This window comes from Phascolarctos cinereus, unplaced genomic scaffold (genome assembly GCF_003287225.1).
Source record: "Phascolarctos cinereus isolate Bilbo 61053 unplaced genomic scaffold, phaCin_HiC Scaffold_2;HRSCAF=192, whole genome shotgun sequence".
NCBI lineage: Eukaryota > Metazoa > Chordata > Mammalia > Diprotodontia > Phascolarctidae > Phascolarctos > Phascolarctos cinereus.
In genome coordinates this window covers 413,435,188-413,454,045 of record NW_027555625.1, presented here as the reverse complement: position 1 = coordinate 413,454,045, position 18,858 = coordinate 413,435,188, and the positions used below count along the sequence as shown (strand labels likewise).

General features: G+C 40.6%; 1 protein-coding gene and 1 pseudogene across 3 annotated transcripts in view; one reads left to right on the top strand and one right to left on the bottom strand.

The window, feature by feature from the left end:
- Window positions 1-1,226: 1,226 nt before the first annotated feature.
- LOC110196080 (eukaryotic translation initiation factor 3 subunit C pseudogene) lies at window positions 1,227-3,764 on the bottom strand (annotated as a pseudogene).
- A 6,893-nt stretch (window positions 3,765-10,657) lies between these two features.
- Window positions 10,658-18,858, top strand: part of FBXO38 (F-box protein 38) — a 110,396-nt gene continuing 102,195 nt past the window's right edge. For all 3 annotated transcript variants that reach the window (XM_020969110.2, XM_020969108.2, XM_020969107.2), the window contains exons 1-2: window positions 10,658-11,816; window positions 11,916-12,005. The gene's annotated coding sequence lies outside the window, so the exon portion shown is untranslated. The remainder of the gene's footprint in view (window positions 11,817-11,915; window positions 12,006-18,858) is intronic.

The following is an 18,858-nucleotide window of genomic DNA, read 5'->3' as shown; positions in this document are numbered from 1 at the left end:
AAATGATATTTTTTTTACGTAACAGAAACTTAAAATCACAAAAAGAAATTTGGAACTTCCATAACAAGATCCATCCCATCCATCTCCTCTTGTTCCATTTTGTGCCCAACTCATTGTCTATGGATATTTTTTATAAAAAAATATATATGTATATATGTAGCCCATAGTGTGAAGTCACTTTAAGCTCTAGACTCACATGAACTAGATCCAGTCTTGAGTACTTGGCCTAAAAAGGCCACGTTATCTTTGGTTTGTGTTGAGGGCCGATCTTAAGAGTCTGATAAGGGTTTAAGATCCAAGGCAGAGTTTGACCTCTGCCCAGGCTTTTACCCAAAAGGGCTCACTCATTAAGTGGTACGGCTCTCCAAGTCCTTCCTGATTAGGAGGTCCCTGAGACATTCCTTCTCACTCTTTGAACCTTAGATTTACACATTCACTCCTCTATGCAGGTGGCACCAAGGTGCCTGGGAAAACCTTGGAAAATACAACCCAATCTAGGAACCCTGATAACGAGGAAATTCATGTTGTCACATCCTCAGCAGATGCTCTGGGGAGTACCTCATGGGGAGGACTCTTTGAAGTTAGGCTAGATTTTCTATATATATCCTGTACCCTCAGATGAAAAAACTGAGTCAGTAATTCTGCTCCGCCTGGCACATGTCACAAGTTATTTCACGCCTCTCCGTTCGGTGTACAATCTGGTTGTGGGCAACAGGTTTGTATACTTCACCTAGAATTTACTCTAGCTAATCTTTAAAAACATTTTTATACTGAATTTAATGAACACAGAGAGAACATTTCCTCATGCAAGGTAGAATAGAAAAAGAAGACTATATAGGAAACTAAGAATCTCTATTATGCACTGATTGCTTTTTAAAAAAAAATAGTATATAAATACTTGCTACTTTGAAAGCTTCCTTGCTTATTTGTGTTTCCCTCTGAAGTTCATTCTATTCCCTTTTGCACATCTTAAATATATATATATATATAATATATATATATATATATATATATATTATACAGATGTATATAGATGTCTTTTGTTTTCTTAAACACCAAGATTTATCCCAATATCCCCCCCCTCCCAAGAGCTATCCCATGTAAGACTGAAATTTTTTTTCAACACAATATAGACTTTTAATTACTCTAGAAAAAAGATTACATTTCAGGAGTTGCATGTGATAGCCTCCCTTGTTTGTTCAGTAGCTATATTTCTAAACAGCCTCTCTGGAATAACCTTAATCGGCACCCTGGTACAAGCCGCTCAGCTTTTCTTCCAGCCGCAGCGTCAGGTTTTGCTGGGCTGTGGGCTCAGTGTGGTACATCGCAACTGTCTGTGCTGGATGGTTCTGAGAGGCCGTAAGATCCTCGTTGATAATCATTTTGCTGATTATGGAATGAAGTGTGGGTAGATCCAGCTGGAACATATCCAACAATGTCTCCATGTTAATAAAGTCAAAGACACTGGTACACATGAAAAGACAGGTACACAATATTTCTTCTTAGATCTTTCTAATTATCGTGGTCTCCACTTTGTTGGACTCAGGGAACAAATACCAGACTTTTCCATTCATCTTCTCCTTGATAATAATGCCAGGGCAAGTCTTTTAGTTACCTACATTCACGGCTTTAGAAGCTGCTGCTACATGTTCCCTCACTGATCCAGGGGGACTGAGCTAGGGTTGCTGCTCAGACACCTCCAGCTGGTGGTGGAAATGTTTGCTGATCGTGGGCCTCTGAGCATCACTGTCACGGGCTGCCATGTATAAGATCTCTAGAAACACAGCAGATACCAAATAAAAAGGAGGAAGGCATGTGGTGTCAAAGCTCCATCTTCTGTCCTGGTTTTGCTTCTGCAGCCTCCTGAGCAATAGACTCTGTCTTAGCAGTTCCCTAACATGGCCACTGGACTGATTTTCCAGGACATTGTGTGTATACTTGGTTAGGCCCTGGGGAAAAGCACAGATGCTCAACTGCACCATGGAATAAAAGATCTGGCACAAGAGGGTCTGCAAGTTGAATGCTGTCCTGCAGGTGGCTCATGAGCATGAGGTCTTGAGCCTGGTACCAGGCTTAATTAAGAGTGAAGGGCATGATGGCAGATGTGGCTGAGGATTGTATACGTCCAAATTCTGTCTTTCCAATCCTTGGCTTATATGTACTTGCACAGCTTCTCCATCAGAACAGCTGAAACCCACCCCTCATTTTCAGCCTGATCTTGTTCTGACTTTGAGGACCCTTTTGGGGGAGCAAGTTGCTGCTGCTGGGCCTATAGTTAAACTTAGAATAGGTATGGAGCATATGACAAAAGTAGATACAGCAGATCTCCTCAGTTGTTCCTTTTTCCTGCAGATAGTGCTGAATGCACTCAATGATGGCATACGCATGGGTCTTATCTTGAGATACCCTACATAATCTTGGGAATGAGGATCTGTGTTCTGCATGATCTTGGTAAACTATTCATCCATCCTTTCCACAAGAGTTAGGATACCAACACAAACATGAAGTGGCTGCTCACAGTTGGATAGGCTCTCTCTCTCTTCCAGGATATTCTCTCTGACAAAGATGTTGAGGTTTGGAAATGAGATATTTACAACTCATTGATGGAGTCTAAGCATGTCTGCCATATCTCTAGCTTCATGTATGTGGCCAGGTTGGGGTTGTAGTCATAGAGAAAAGCAATGATTTTAAATTTGGTCTTGACAATCACTCCTCATCCTAAATTATTTTCTGCTGCAATCTGAACCAGCAGTTGCAGCAGGTCAATGCGGATTGCATGATCAGTTCCTTTCTTGCCATGAGCTTGCAGGATCTCATTGAGCTTCTTTACTACAATTTCATGAGTAACCTCTATTCCCTTGGCAAACATCCTAGACTTTATGAGCGGTACCTGCCTTGAACCCTCTCTCATCACCACTCCCCTTCATTATCCTCCTCTTCTTCACCTAGGAACTTGGGTTTTAAGTCACGATTTTTCTTGGCTTTCTCCTTTCACTTCTTGTCTGCAGCCTTTTTGTTTATGGTGCTCTCTTTTTTAAGGAATTTGGAAGCTCACAAAGTATATTTCCCATCATTCTCTTCTGAGTAAGAATCTGAAGAAGCGGAATCTGAACTCCAATCTTCATCACTGACTGAATCCTCAGAGTCCTCATCTTCATCCTCCATCTTCTTGAGGAACTTGTGACTTTCCCCTCAGACTTCTTCAGTGTGATGCCTTCAGACTATCTAAGACTATCCTCATCCTTACCTGAAGAGAAAGAACATTCTGTGTCCTCATTTTTCTCAGTGTCCTCATCGGCAGACTGCTCAGGGTTCTGCTTATAGTTGGTGATCTGAGTTTGATCCCGATTATATTTATGTATCTTCTGAAACATGGTACTCAGAGACTTTATATTGTTCTTGTTCACTTATTCTTTCACTCCTTGTCCTTCCATAAGTCACTGATGTGTCAGGATGCGAACATAGAATTGGAGAACACCCTCTTTGCCCACAAAGCTCTTGGCTTTTCCAAATGCCTTTCCCAATAGCTCAGATTTCTTAAAACATTTAGTGACAAGCCAAATCTTCATGGCATTACAGATAGTCTGGAAAAGGTTGGTCAGCTCCTCAAATCTTTTGTCCTTGGCACTTCTTACAACCTACTTAGAGTCCTCCTTATCTTCACTCAGCAGCAATGGCTGTTTGCCATAGTTATGCACCTTGAGTGCTAGCTCCTCCCTAGACAGAGAGGAACTGTCTGAGCCAGCAGTGAAAAATCGTGACATGGAGGCAGGGGCCCAGAAGGCAGCAGGACATGGACATGGACCAAACTGGATGGAGGAAGAAGATTCAACACATAATATTTTTAAAGAAAAAAAAAAGAAAAAAATCAGCAAAATTGATCAATGCATTGAAAAAGTCTGAAAATAATTTACAATGGACTACACTCATGGACTTCCACCATCTGCAAAGGAGTGGAGTGGATGAATAGCATTCATATCTCTTTTTTGGAGCCATGATTGTTCTTTTTAATTTTGCAACATTCATTTTTTATTGTTTTGTGTTTTTTTTTTAAATTTCCATTGATGTAGTAGTTGTATACATTGTTTTCTTAGTTGTGGTTACTTCACTCTGCATCGTATTATGCATATCTTTCCATGCTCCTTTGTATTTATCATATTAATTATTTCTTACCGCACAGTAATATTCCTTTATATCTATGTACCAGAATTTGTTTAGTCATTCCCTAATTGATTGGCTTTATCTTTGTTTGCAATTGTCTTTGCTATCACAAAAAAATGATAGCACAAATATTTTGTTATATATAGGGACTTTCTTATCTTGGGGAATAAGTGTAGTAATGGATTCTATGAGTCAAAGGGTATGGGTGTTTTAATGACTTTACTTACATAAATCCAAATTGTTTTCCAAAATGGTTGTACTGATTCATAATACCACCAACAATGAACTAGAGGGCTAATCTTTCCAAAACCCCTCCTACATTGACTATTACCACCTGTTGTCACCTTTGTCAATTTGTAGGGTGTGAGGTGAAACCTCAGGGTTGTTTTCATTTGCATTTCTTTTACTATTGGTGATGTAAAACATTCATTCCTACCATTGTTAACAGTCTACAATTATTTTGAGTACTGTTTGTTCATATCCTCTGATTACTTATCTACTGGAGAATGGCTTTTTGGTTTTACAGACATATCTAATTGTTTCTATATCTTGGATACCAAACTCTCATCAGAGATATTTGATAAAAAGTGTTTTTTTCCCCATTTGACCACTTTCCTTCTTATCCTTGATGCATTAATTTTGTTTGTGCAGAAGCTTTTCAATTTCATGTAATCAAAGTTATCTATTTTATCTTTTGTAAATGCCTTGATCTCTTGTTTGGTTAAGAATATATCTTTTACTTACAGCTCTGACAGGCATATAATCTTCTTATTTTCTATTTTTATACTGTGATTTTTAATATTAAGGTCACATATCTATTTAGAATGTGGAATATAAGGTGTTGGCCTAAGCCTAATTTCTGCCAGACTACTTTCCAACTGAGTGGACTAAATTGGGAAATTCTATAGGCAAAGAGAAGGTTTTTGAGCACCAAGGGAATGTATAAAGATTATTTTGGCAGTGTTGTGCCTAATAGACCAGAGATCAGAGACAGAGCTGGAGGCAGGGAAAACAGTTAGAACAAGGGTGGGGAATCTGTGGCCTTCTAGGTCCTCAAGTGCGGCCCTTTGACTGAATCCAAACTTCACAGAACAAATCTCCTTAATAAAAGGATTTGCTCTGTAAAACTTGGACTCAGTCAGAAGGCCTTAACCAAGGACCTAGAAGGCCACAGGTTCCCTACTCCTAAAAAAAAAAGGAGAGAGAGAGAGAGAGAGAGAGAGAGAGAGAGAGAGAGAGAGAGAGAAGAGAGAGAGAGAGAGAGAGAGAGAGATGAAGAAAAGGAGAAAGGAGCACACAGTAAATAACCTTAATTTTCTCAGTAAAATAAGAAGTAATAACCTCAGCTGAGAGGGTTCAAGAAGAGGGCATATTTGGGAGACTTCAGGAGAGAAGGGAATTAGCTATTTTGCTTAATTTTTTCCCAGCCCTGTTCAACAATGAATATATAAGAACAGATATAGCAGATGTTGGGAGTAATCCAACAATTTGGAATTTGACCAGGGATGAGAAGAAATAGGATAAGAGGTGAAACAATTCAAGATAAGGGGACAGTGTGGAATGAATTGTTAAAATGTAAGGTGAAGATTAGGAAGGGAGGAAAGCGAGGTTAGTGCAGAGTCTTGAGAAAATACAAGTATGTATAAGGCTTGGAGATTTCTAACTAATTCTTTATCTCATGGCTATTCTGAACCTTCTCGTCACTCCTTCAGTTCCAAATATCTCTCCACTTTGGTCCATTCTGTATACTGCTGCCATTAGCAATTTTCTTTGGTTGCAGATAGGACTGTATGACTCCTCTATTCAACCAATTCTAGCAGTTTCTTGTTTCCTCTAGAATAAAATATAAACTACTTTGTTTAGTTTTTAAAGACCTGCACAACCTGGTCCCAACCTACTTTTCCAATCTCACTAGACATTACTCTCCCATCTGAAATGGAGATCCGGCTTTCTCTTTGTTCCCCACTCGTGATACTCAATCTCCTATCTCTGGGTCATTGCATTGGTCATCTCCCATGCCTGGAATGAACTCCCTCCACACTTCTGTCTCAGAGTCCCTCACTTCCTTTAAGATGCAGCTCAGATACCACCTTATGCATGAAGTCTTTTCTGATCTGCCAATCAGTGACTTCTCTCAGATTATACTTTATATTTAACTACTTGTTTGTATCTATCTATTTATCTCATACTTATACTGTATGTATTTTCAAATGCTTTTGTCCTCCTCATTAGAATGTAAGCTCATTTTGAGGAAGGACCATTTCTTTTTTGTATTTGTGATGCCAATGGTTGGCACACAGTAGATACTTAATACTCATTGATTTGACAGGGGTGAATGGATTTAGTAAGAATGAGGCACAGGGAACAGCGGAATGATAGGAGATTATCAGTGAATTTTAGAGATTTTCATCATGGAAGCAGAGCACGTGTGGGTAGTGTTGGGATTCAGGATGAAGCCATTTCCTATACATAGTGGAAGGCTACAGGTTTGGAGAAGATTGAGCAATCTGGTAGGAGTGTATAAGAGGGGATATTAGCATAAATGCTGAATGCTCCTGATACAGAGATAGGAGTTGAAGGAGAGAGGAAGACAGTGATTCAGGTGTGGAACTCCTTGGGAATAGAGGGAGAACGAACAGATGGCCAGTAGGCAACAGCCACCTTTGTATACCATGAGAGATTTTAACAGAATGAACTTCAAAAGAGAAGTTGCTGAGTAATGGTGGCAAAGGGAGATTCTGGAAGAGGCCACTGAGGTCAAGGAGTATCAAGGATATAGTGACATCTGGGAGAAGCCATCAGTGAGATGGAAGGAATAAAGGAACAGGAACAGAACTAAAGGAAGTTTGTTCCTACAGAATCTTAAATCCAGAAGAGACCCTAGAGGTTGCATTTTACAGATGAGAAGGCTGAGGCCTAAAGAGTTGAAGTGACTTGCCCAAGGTCATATGAGTGGTAAGTGACAAAGCCGGGAGTTCATTCATTAATTCAATAAATATATATAGATCTCTAGGTACTGTGGAAAGAGTACTGGATTTGGAAATACCAAACATCAAATCTAGGAAAGAAACCCATTTATCTAAGTCAATAACAGAAATCAGAGAAAGTGAAAGAAATTATTGTTTCTTTCTTATGTTAATAACCAATTATTAACTGAGATTAAGATTATCCCTCTTCTATTTCCTCATTCAGAAATCAGCTCCTTGTAGGTTATTCAGGTAACATCTGAAGGACATTGCTGATAGATGAGATTGCCCAAATCCTCCAGGTACATGCTTTTTGATCTCAGGTAGGACTCTACCCAACTAGGAGACCTTACAAACAGAATCCAGTTTAAAGGAGATCTTGGCCTTAGGAAATAAGGCCCTGTCCATCCTTGGGACCTTCCATTAGAATTTAGGATGACCTAGCAAATGAAAGGAAAAACCAGTGGGGTCTGGGTAGAGATAGATTCTTTTGCCCAGATTGTTGAGTTTCATGATTAGACCACAATCTCTGTAGGAGTTGCTGAAGACTTTTTGCTCTCTTCCTCATTAATATGTTTACCCCCTCACTAATTGTTAACCAATCAGAGTTGATTTCCACCCTTAGGTACATACTCTTTTCCAAAGGCTTCTTAAGCATTCAGAGGCCCCCAAGATTCTTCTTTGGTTTATAAAAGAAAGTGAAATGATGATTCTTTTATTAATTATTCATTAGCCATAGTTAATAAAATTATTATTAACCCTGAAACTAAATCTCTTCAACTTTTCATTCATCACAAAAGTAGATGTATATGGATATATACTATTGACTTGGATAAATGGATTTTTTACTATTTGTTATATGTTCATTGTAAAATTGGTATTTGGTGGGAAAGGGGTTCACCTTGCATAAAAAATTTGAGGCCTCCTTAAGGCCTCCCCCTTAAGAAATAGCAATCAAATGTTTAGCTTGAACCTAAAACTTATATATCCTAGAAAATAATATTTAAGGGATCAGACAGATATAATTTCACCCCAGTCCCCGCTCTCTCTGAGCAGACCAGAGTGCTTCCCCTGCTTCCTAATTCCTGCTTCCCCTCCTCGTACAAATTAAAGTCTCCCTTGGAGAAGGGGAAGAAATAATTAATAGAGATGTCTATTCTTGCCTCCTTGTGAGTCACATACACAACACACACAAACACCCTTGTTGTAGATACATGTCTGTCTGTCTATCTATCTATGTATGTATCAAAAGGCTGTTGACAGAAGATTAGAAGAATGGCTCTTTGGAACCATTAAAGCATAATATAAATATGAGCTATTATTTGGTAGGTATCCTGAGTGAATGGAAAAGCATGTTTTCTGTTGGAAAGCACTTGGTAAATCTTGGTAGATAATGAGTTATAGATGTTAATTCTCAATTATATCTGCCTTCATTGTTATGTATTACTTTGGAAGGCATTGATACTGTACGTCTTGAGGTCCAAGCCCTCTATTCTTTTGTTAAAAATTATTTTTATTTATTTTATTAAATGAAGTTGCCAATGACATGTAAATTTTTCTTTTCATTTTATAAAATTTTGAATTCCAAATTCCCTCTCTCTCTCCTGCCCTTACCCCATCCTTAAGAAGGCAATTTGATTTCAATTGTACATATGAGGTCATGCAAAACATATTTCCATATCAGCCATATTGCAAAAGAAAACACAAACAAAATGAAACAATACAAATAAAAAAAATTAAAAAGTATGCGTCAGTCTCTATTCAGAGCTCATCAAGTCTCTCTCTGAAGGCGGATAACATCTTTCATAATGGGCCTTTTGAAACTGTCTTGGAGCAATACCTTGATCAGAGTGGCTAAGTCTTTCACAGCTGATTATCCTTACACTATCACTGTTACTTGGTACCGTGTTCTCCTGGTTCTACTCACTTCACTTTACTTCAGTTCACATAAATCTTCCCAAGTTTCTCTGAAACCATCGGGCTTGCTATTTCTTACAGCATAATAATTTTCTGTCACAAGCATATATCACAACCTGTTTGACCATTCCCCAATTGATCGGCATCCCCTTGATTTTTAATTCTTTTCCACCACAAAAAGAGCTACTATCACTATTTTTGTACAAATGGGCTAATTTCCCTTTTCTGTGATCTCTTTGGGATACAAACCTAGTAGCGATATTGCCGAGTCAAAGGGTACGCAGTTTTATAGCTCTTTGGACATAGTTCCAAATTGTTCTCTAGAATGGTTGAACTAGTTCACCACTCCACTAAGAATGCATCAGTGTCCCATTTTTTCCCACATCCCCTCCACCATTTGTCATTTTCCTTTTCTGTCATGTTGGCCAATATGATAGGTATCTCAGTTGTTTTAATTTGCATTTTTCTAATCAATAGTGATTTAGAGCATAGCTTTGATTTATTCTTCTGAAAATTGCCTATTCATGTCCTTTGACCATTTATCAACTGGGGAATGGCTCTTATTTTTATATATTTGGCTCAGTTCCCTACATCTGAGAAATGAGACCTTCTCATGAGAGAAACATAATGTGAAAACTTTTCCCAAGTTTTCTATTTTCCTTCAAACCTTCTATTCTCAAGAATATCCACAATACAACCAGAAAAAGGACGGGGATCTTCTGTAAAAGAACCTGGGGTACACACACAAATTCAAAGTCATTTATGAATTCAGACAAGGGAGTTACCACTGTGTACTGGAGTAATTCAGAAAAATAAAAGCAGTGTGGCCAATAAATCAACAAGCATTTATACTGCAGGGAAAGGCAGTAGAATTGATCTGGGTTCAAATCCCAGTTCTGCTATTGACTAGTCTGACTTTAGGCAAAGCAAGTCACCCTTGAATAAATCAACCAATGAGCATTTATTAGTCATCTATTATGCGTCAGACACATGGGATATAAATACAAAGAATGAAACAATTCCTACTGGTAGGGTGGACTAGATGAAATCTACGGCTCTTTCTAGGCATGGATGCTATGAAAATTTCAGAGAACTGGAGGGGGAAGTATTGGTTGCCATATTTTAGAAAATATGTAGAAAAGCTTTAGCACACAAGGTTGGTGAAGGGACAGACCACATATTATTGTCATACACAAAGGTTGGTCAAGGAAATGGAGATATATACCCTAGGGAAGGGAGGATTTAAGCCTTAGAGGGAACATGAGGAGTGATGCCAACTATTTGAAGGGCTGTCAAGTAAAAGAAAGACTGAACTTGAATTTGTCCTACTTGGGAGTAAAGGTCAAAGGTGGAAGCAATGGTAATAATTGCAGAGAGGCAACATAAGGAAAAACTTTTATACAATTTGGACTGTCCCCAAGCGCAATGAGTTGCCTCCAGAACAAACGGGGTTTTAAACCAAGGGACTCAGAAGGAAAGGGGACCTTGACGTTCATCCAGTCCAATCTTCTCATTTTGCAGCTGGGGAAACAGGCCCGGGGAGGGAAGAGGATCGCCCGAACCAGAACTAGAGCCATCTGAGGTCCTTCCTCAATCTGAGATTTCACATGGAAGAGGTTGTAGTGAGGCTTCCACAAACGTCTTTGTTGCACTGACAACACACAGTGCTTCCCTTAGTGGCCGGTGTTGTGGTCTGAGAGGCTGAGACCCCCTCAAAGACCGGAGTACAGGATGGGGTCGTCTGAAACGAACTCACAGCCTGTAGCGTTCTTTAAGTCCCTGTCATGCCATACAGCGGGCAAGGGCTCTTCAGGCCCCCCGGGAGAGCCTGGGAGTGGCGCTGGGTTGATATGGGAAAGGACCGCCAGGGACGCTGATTCGGTCATCTAAAGGCCCAGGAGTCTTTGGGAGCTGCGCAGGGGAAAGCCAGGGAGACCATCACACACTGAGGGCGTGCCCGGACCTCGGGGAGCGGGCGGGAAGAAGAACGGGGCCAGCAGGGGCCAGGAGCTCCTGGCCAGGCCCTTCTGTCCCGATGAGAGAAGGTCTCTCGAAGGCCGGGGCCTACTAAGCTCGGGAGGCTCCAGAGCCGCGATGTGAGCGCTGGGCCCCCTCAGCCCGGCTCTGCGCAGCTGCACCAGGGAGGGAGATGAGGGTCGTGCTGCCCGGCGCAGTGTCCTCGGGCGGGGGGGCCACTGCGAGGGACAGTGTTTCCGAGGCTAGGGAGAAACTGCAGCATCCCATCGGCTGGCAAGCAGCAGGCGCTTAATCAAGGAGACTGAGGAAACCACAGAACACAGCTGGAAGGGACATTAGAGCTCCTGGAGTCCGACCCCCTCCTTTTAGAGAGGAGAAGACGGGAACCAGCTCTTACATCTCCTGACTCCTTAGCAGGGTTCTTTTCGTCACCTCCGGCTGACTCCATCTAGGCAAAGCTCTTCTCCATTCTGTACATGCGGAAAACTGAGGCTCAGAGAGGGAAGGTGACCCTGCCGAGGTGTCACAGTGAGTCAGTAGCGGGGCCAGTGGGATACGCTAACTTCCTTTCCTGGGCACTTTAATGCCCGTTTCTGCCACACTCAACATGGTGTTCTCGCCTTGTCCCCGCGACGCCACTCCTAACATGGCAGCCCAGGCTACCCCGCCCCGGAAGTGGTCCTGAGCAAGGCCGGAAAGGGAAGCGGAGCGGCGGTAGAGCCGGAAGTGTTTGCCGGGGTTCTCTCTCCCTCCCCCTTCCCTAGCCACAATAACAGACCGGAGGCCGCCGGGCAGGTGAGGCACCGGCGAAGCCTCGGGAGGCTCCGGGTACGGGCGGGGCGGGGCGGCTGCGCCCCTGCTGAGCCCGCTTCTCTTCTTGTATCTCCCTCACAGACGCAGCCGCAGCCTCGGAGCCGGAACATGGTCCTGCCGCGGGCCCAGCCCCGCGCAGCCTCCGCCGCAGCCTCGGCCTCCGGGCGCCCGGTAATGGGGGAGGGGGCCCGCTGTCACGGCCGCGAGACGCAGGGGAAATGGGGAGGGGGCGCGCCCGGGTGTCCCTGGGGCCGAGAGAGCAGGGAGCACGCCGGGGGCGGGGGTTCGGGAGACAGAAGGCAGCCTTGGGGACCCGGGTGGGAGAAGGGCACAGACGGGGAGGGGGGCAGCGGACAGTGGGACCCGGACCTCTGGACGGCGAAGAGGGGGGATGGGGAGTGGTGAGGGGCCCAGAGCAGAGAAGGACGCAGACTGGGGGCGGGGGCGCCCAGGGGTACACTGTGGCTGGAAAAGATAAGGAGGGCAGGAGGGGAGGGGAAGGACCGAGACCAAGCAGAGTGAAAGTGTGGTCCTCGTGAATCAGTGACTTAGGAAATCTTGGAGCAAAATCGTGGAAATGTGTTATACGTAAGATTTGTTTTTTAAATACGTCATTTCATATTTATGAGAAATATCACAACCTTTGAAGCTTTTGCCAAGAGCTCTCCCTTACCTTGCTTGGAACAGAGTTTGGGAAATGGAGGACTACATGGTCACAGAGGTTTCTTCTTCCATGGGCTTCTCTGTTAACTGTGAAAATTTTACTAGTTGGAATTTTAATCTTCCTTCAAGATTCAGTTCAAGTGCCATCTCCTGGTAATCTTCCATGAGTTTCCATTGTGAGACAGAAGCCTCATCTTTATCCCTTTAAATTCCTGTGGTAACTTGGATGTACCATTCTTCCACTCACTATATTTCACGTTGTTTTGTAGTTATTTTCTGTCTTTATCTCTCTTACTAGACTGTGAACTCCAAAAGGCAGGGACTATATCTTATGTATCTTTATCTTTACTACTATTGGTATACTTGGCCATTTACAGCTCCAAGCATGAGCTCCAAAAGCTTACAACTTCAAGGGACTTTAGTTATTCTTATCCATTTTAAAAACATAAGGCAGGCTCTCCTTATTTCATTTAAATTGTAAAGTTGTAGAGGGTGGGTGGGGTTGTGTTTGTGTGCGGTACAAAATGATTTCAGTGTCACTTATTTTGGACTCATTGACATTGTAATAAACTGGACAAAGCGATAAAAATCAAATAGCCAGTAGACAAGATGATTTAATTGGGTCTTTTTCTAAAAAGAGAATTTACTGAAGAGATCAGGGAACTAAATGGAGAATCATAGAATCATAAATGCCAACCCTTTATTAATTCTAATAGCAATCTCCCTAAAAAATGGTTGCTCATCTTACCTCTGTTTGAAAATCTCCAGAGGTCATGAACCCACGCCTCTCCAAGATAACTCATTCCACTTTTGTATTACTCTACTTGTTAGGAGGTTGAGCTCTAATTGAGCTCTAAGTCGCCTTCATGTAATTTCTACTCCCTGGTTCCTGTTTTGTTCTTTTTATACAGGTAATATTTTTCTAATCCCTTTTTCTGTTGAAGAACATTGGAAGTATATAGTAATAAGTTCAGTCCATTGGTGTGGGACAAGACAGAGATAGGTGTCAGGCATCTGGAATTTCCAAGCTCACTACTTCAACTATGTGTTTGGTTGCTTCTAAATTTTGAAATATTTGTACTAGTATAAGGCAGTCAAAACTGAGGAATTGTTGTCACGTGAAAGAGAGAGTATTGAATTGCGGAAGTTGAGAAGGGAAGATATTAAGGTAAGAATGTGCCTGTATCTGAATTGGGGAAATCAAAGAAATCTCAGGATGCAAAAGACATTAAGGAAGGAGGAAGTGTTCTCATCACAGAAGTTGAAGGTTTAACTGGTGTAGTGGAAAAGGGAGTACTTTTTAAGTCAGGGGACCTAGGCTTGAATTCCTAGCTCTGATACTGTAAGATGGGTAAGTCACTTGTCTTCTCTGGCACTGATGTTTCTCATTTGTGAAATAAAGAGGTTATACTAGTTAATCTCTTGTCTCTAAATCCTATTACCCTATGAGCTGTTTCCAGAATGAAAAAGAATTAGGAGAAATGCCAGACAGAACAACCTGCCATGGTTGTGAAAAAGTGCTTTGTAAGCTATAAAGAGCAATGTGAATATGAGCACTTATTATCATTATTATTAATTTGACAAGATAGGAGGATATGAGTCTGTGGTACGGGAGGCAGATAATCTGGACTGTTAATCATTAAACAGTATGGTTAATGTGGGCCTTGAAAGAATAGAATAAAAAAAAACTTGAAATAGCAGGGAAAGTTTTTTTTTTAAACTTAATAGGAGGATAACTCCAGTTTTCAAAGAAAGTAGGGGAAAAAATATGTTTTGGAAGAGTCGTATTTTATAATTAAGTGGGATGCAAGATGGTTTGCCATTAGAAGAGATTGTGTTCATTCCATTATCACAGAAGTAGTACCTAGAAGCCCAATTTTCTTGAACAACAAATTTTCCCCTTTTTGAAAATTGAGGCACCACTTGTCTATTTCTAGGCCTGTGGGATACCTTTTCATTCAGTTATGATTTCTTTCAGTACTTAGGGCTAGAATTTATTTAGGCCTAGTGACTTGAACATGTTGAAGAAAGCTAGATGCAAACTTAGCATCTCATTTGGGGTTTGACTCCCTTTCTTAAGGGCTTGAAAGACAGGAAGGAAGATTGAGAGGTCTTGCTGAGGGTGAAGAGAAAGGGCAAATTGGAAGAATGGGAGATTCTGATTAGAGAGCAGACTCAGGAGTTCAGGGCGAAGTTGTATGGATGAACAGCAATAGTCAGGATATTTGAAGCTAAAAAAACCTAGAAACTAAAAATATATGTATGAATTTTGATCTCTCCAAGAGTGATGGAGGTCTTCAGGAAGAGACACAAATTTTATGGAGGAGATTTGTTGTTAGTTATGGGTTCAAGTATCTGACCTACTTTCTCTTTCAATTCTTATTTTGTAATGGCAGAGTTTGTGGTAGAGAAGAGTATAATTTGAATCCTTAAGGAAGTTTAAAAATGGTATCTTTTGAGGGTTTGCAGTGACAAGTATCTGGACAAATTGTAATTCTGGTTTTATTCTCAACATAGTCTTTCTTTGAATATGGGTCACCTCCCTGAAATGATGTGTCTTTGCAGGGAAAAGCACACACACACACACACCCTGAAAAAAAATACACAATTAAGTTTTATAGGAGTCAGATTTGGGGAGAAAGTACTGACTGGATTTGGACTAAAAGAGTTTGTGCTTCTGATAGTAGCTCGAAGGGAACAACATGAGTAACATATGGGCAGATTGCTTTGTATTGATGATTCTCTGTTGGTGAAGCCATCTTTCCATTTTGGTTTATAGAAGTCTAATTATACCATGTGGTAGATTAGATATCATCTAGTCTAATTTCTATTTTAGCAGAGGAGGAAGCAGACCCAGATAAGGCAGTAGACTTTCCTCACATCATGCTGGTAAAGTAACAGGGTCAAAATTTGAATCCAGGTCTTCTGAATTCAAGTTGTACACTTTCTGCTGTGCTAGGCTCCTGCTGAGGTTACATAGTGAGGAAAACCTTAGACATAAAAAGGCAGTAGATGGTTTTTATACTTGGAGCAGTAGCTGGAGGGTAGATGGCTTCATTTATAGTCAGTTGGGGTTAGGGGGAAAAGAGAACACTAAAATGGCTCTGTCAAGACAAAGGATATTAATTAGGGTTAGTGATCACATTGAGAGAGGGGAGTGACCAAATGACTTGTGCCAGGACAGTACAATCTTTGTTTTACTACTATTGGAGGCATATTTCTCAAACTCAGTTATCTGCTTTCATAGAGTATAGCAGGAAATGGGATAAGGGATAAGGGCAAGGAACAAGGGGGAGAATGAAGGTGTTGCTAGAAGTAGGCATGCTACCAGCATTGATTAATGCCTACAAACAGCAAATGGAGGTTGCTGGCAGACCATAACAAATAAATGCACAAACTCAGGACACAACAGTATAGGGCTGTATATTTTAGGAACAAAGATACCTAAAAAACCCCTGAGAGAGATCTTTAATGTGTTGCACTATAGTAGACACTGTAGATTCTCTGTTGGAAGGGATCTCTAAGGTAATCTAATTGTACCTGTGTCTGAACTTGAGTCCCTTTTACAGTATTCCCTGAGAGGTGGCCATCTATCTACTTCTGTTTTACTTGAAGATATCTCATTTTAGGGAAACCGCTGCTTCCTGAGGTGGCATGTTTCACTTTTGGTCAGGCATATTTAATGAAGTGTTTCATCATTTCAAACTAAAATCTGCATCCCGGTAACTTGTACCCATTGCTTCTAATTCTAATCTGCTTTCTGTGGAAAGTAGCACAGCTACATATCTCCCCTCTAAGGCTCCTCAGTTCATTCAGCTGATTTCATATAGTGCCATTTCCAATTGCTGTAGCATCCTTGGCCCCTTCCTCTGAATGCATGTCAGTTTCTCAACATTACTCTTGAAATGTAATGCCCAGCACTGTGCAGATGACTACAGAAAGGGTCTGGGCAGGCAGGCTGTGTTAGGACTAGTACTTCCCTCCTTTTGGACCCTTGTTTAATGGTTCGATCATATCAGTGTGGGTTTTTCCTGCACCACATCAGGGTGGATACTTTCTGCACCAGAGCAGATCCCATCTTCCTTAGCATGGGTTGTTATTCTTTATGCCTTTTTACAAAGACTCTATTTTATGGATTCCAGGGGAGCATTCAGGCTATCTTTCTTTCTCTCTTTAAATGACCAGCTCCCCTTGTTTTCCTGTCATACCTGCCCTTGACATCATTTACAATACTTATTATCTGCAAGTCCTTGGTAATGTCACCTCTGTTGTATACACCTTTGGTCTTTCAGAGAAGCAGCAGGGTCAGGGTACTAGAAAGCTGCGCTAGGGGTCTGGGCCTGGGCCAGAATCTCCTGTCACTTAGTAATTGTGTGATCTGGGCTTGTTACCTCTCTGATCCTGTGTCTTCATCTAATAATAATTAGACTAATAATAGTTGTAGTCTCTACCTCATGTTTTTTGTGAGGCTTAAGTATGATAATATACTTTAAACACTCTATAAACATCAGTTGTTGTTTCCATTTCCCTTCAGATTACCTTTAATTTAGATTTTTCTCAAATCATGCAATCATGGGGAAATTTAGGGTTATTGAAAGTTTTTCCAAATCTAGTCCAGCCTGCCCTCTTCCTGTTCCAGTCTGTCCATTTCTTGTGCCTTTCAAGATATATATATATATATATATATATATATATATCTTGACTACTCAGGAGGATGCCTAGCCCTCTGGGTGTCATAATCTGGGCAGTATGCATTCTTCATAGGCTTAATTTTTTCCAGTATATATTAACAGGAGTTTTTTGAGTGGCTATCCCATTGAAGAAGCTCTCAGGTGTTTCAGTACTTTTTGCTGTCTGTACAATGTCATCTACAGGCAGAAGCCTAGAGAATATCACTTCAATATTGACTTTGTATAGGGTATCTTTTATGATACCGATGAGTTCTATCTGCTTTTTATTTTTACTTTGTGTAAATAATCAGAAATCATAGAAGTTATCTTTCTGGTTGACTTTATTGAGTAATCTCAGTAATCTCAATACAGTCAGTTCTGCTATAACAACATATATATTCCTAAATATCACTGTACTATGCAAAATCATGCAATAAACAACATAGGGCTTATGGAAAAATGGGGTTAAGGAAACAATACTGAAAAACTTCATTAGTGACATATTAAGAAAAAGATAGGAACTCAATAAAAGTGGCAGCACAGCTTTGTGCATATATAAAGGGTAAGAAATAATATAAATACTACAGTAAATAGTGGTGGTGTCTCATGCTGCTCATGCTGTTGGCTGGTACCCATTTCCACCAAGCTGAGAGGGCTACCTAAACTCTCCTTCACCCACAGCTCCTATTGTACCAAAAGATATGCTATAAACATAGCACTTTATCATGAAAAATACCTGAAGTTTGCTTTTGGAAGTGAGTTTTGGTAGGGTTGCCTTTTGTGAGTTATTGTGAACTGATGGAATTTTTTGTGTTCTCACTTTTCTTCTAAGATAAGATCTTGCATAAGTAAATTCAAAATTCAAGTTCCCAAATTGTTTCCTAATATGTCAATTGGATTGGAACAAATTTACATTTTCAGAACAGGCATTATAGCAGAACTGACTATATTTGAGGGAGAAAGTTTGTTAGAAAAGAAACTTTAAGGCTGCGTTTTGTTTATATGTGTATGTGTGTATATGTACATTTATATATATATGTAATCATTATCAGTAAACCATTTTCTATAGGCAATTGTGTAACTAAAGATGTGGTCTTTTGTAAAAAGTTATCTGTGAATCCTGATTGTACCTGTCTAATATTTTCATCAAGTGTATCTGTGATGAGTATTGAAAAACTGAGCAAATGGATTAGAGCTTTCATATATCTTCTCAGACATCTCAAAACCCACCCCCAAAATCCCATCTTATTTATTCTTTTGGGAACTTCTCCTTCAGATAGCTCAAAAATTAATCCCTGTCTTCCTTTCAAATTGTATAACCACGTAGATTTCCTCTCTCATGTTTTTTTTTTGTGAGGTCTAGCTGTTGTCACTAAATGCATCTTCTGAAATAACATTTCTTTTTTGTCATGTAAAACATCGAGTATTAATGTGATAGAGTCCAAATTTGGTGATTGTACCGTCACTGATGATAAGAATAGGTCACTCTAGAAATACTGGCAGATTTTTTTCTTGTTCTTCTATTTTCATGTATAAATATTATAAGGATGTGGAATGACTGGGATTCAAGCCCAGGTGCTAGATTCCAGGGCCAACGACTGTACCAATACAGTGAACATTAACTGCTTGACACACAGGGTTAAAATAGGTCAGAACGGTGGAAAAACACAAAACTAGCTGTCATTGCTTAT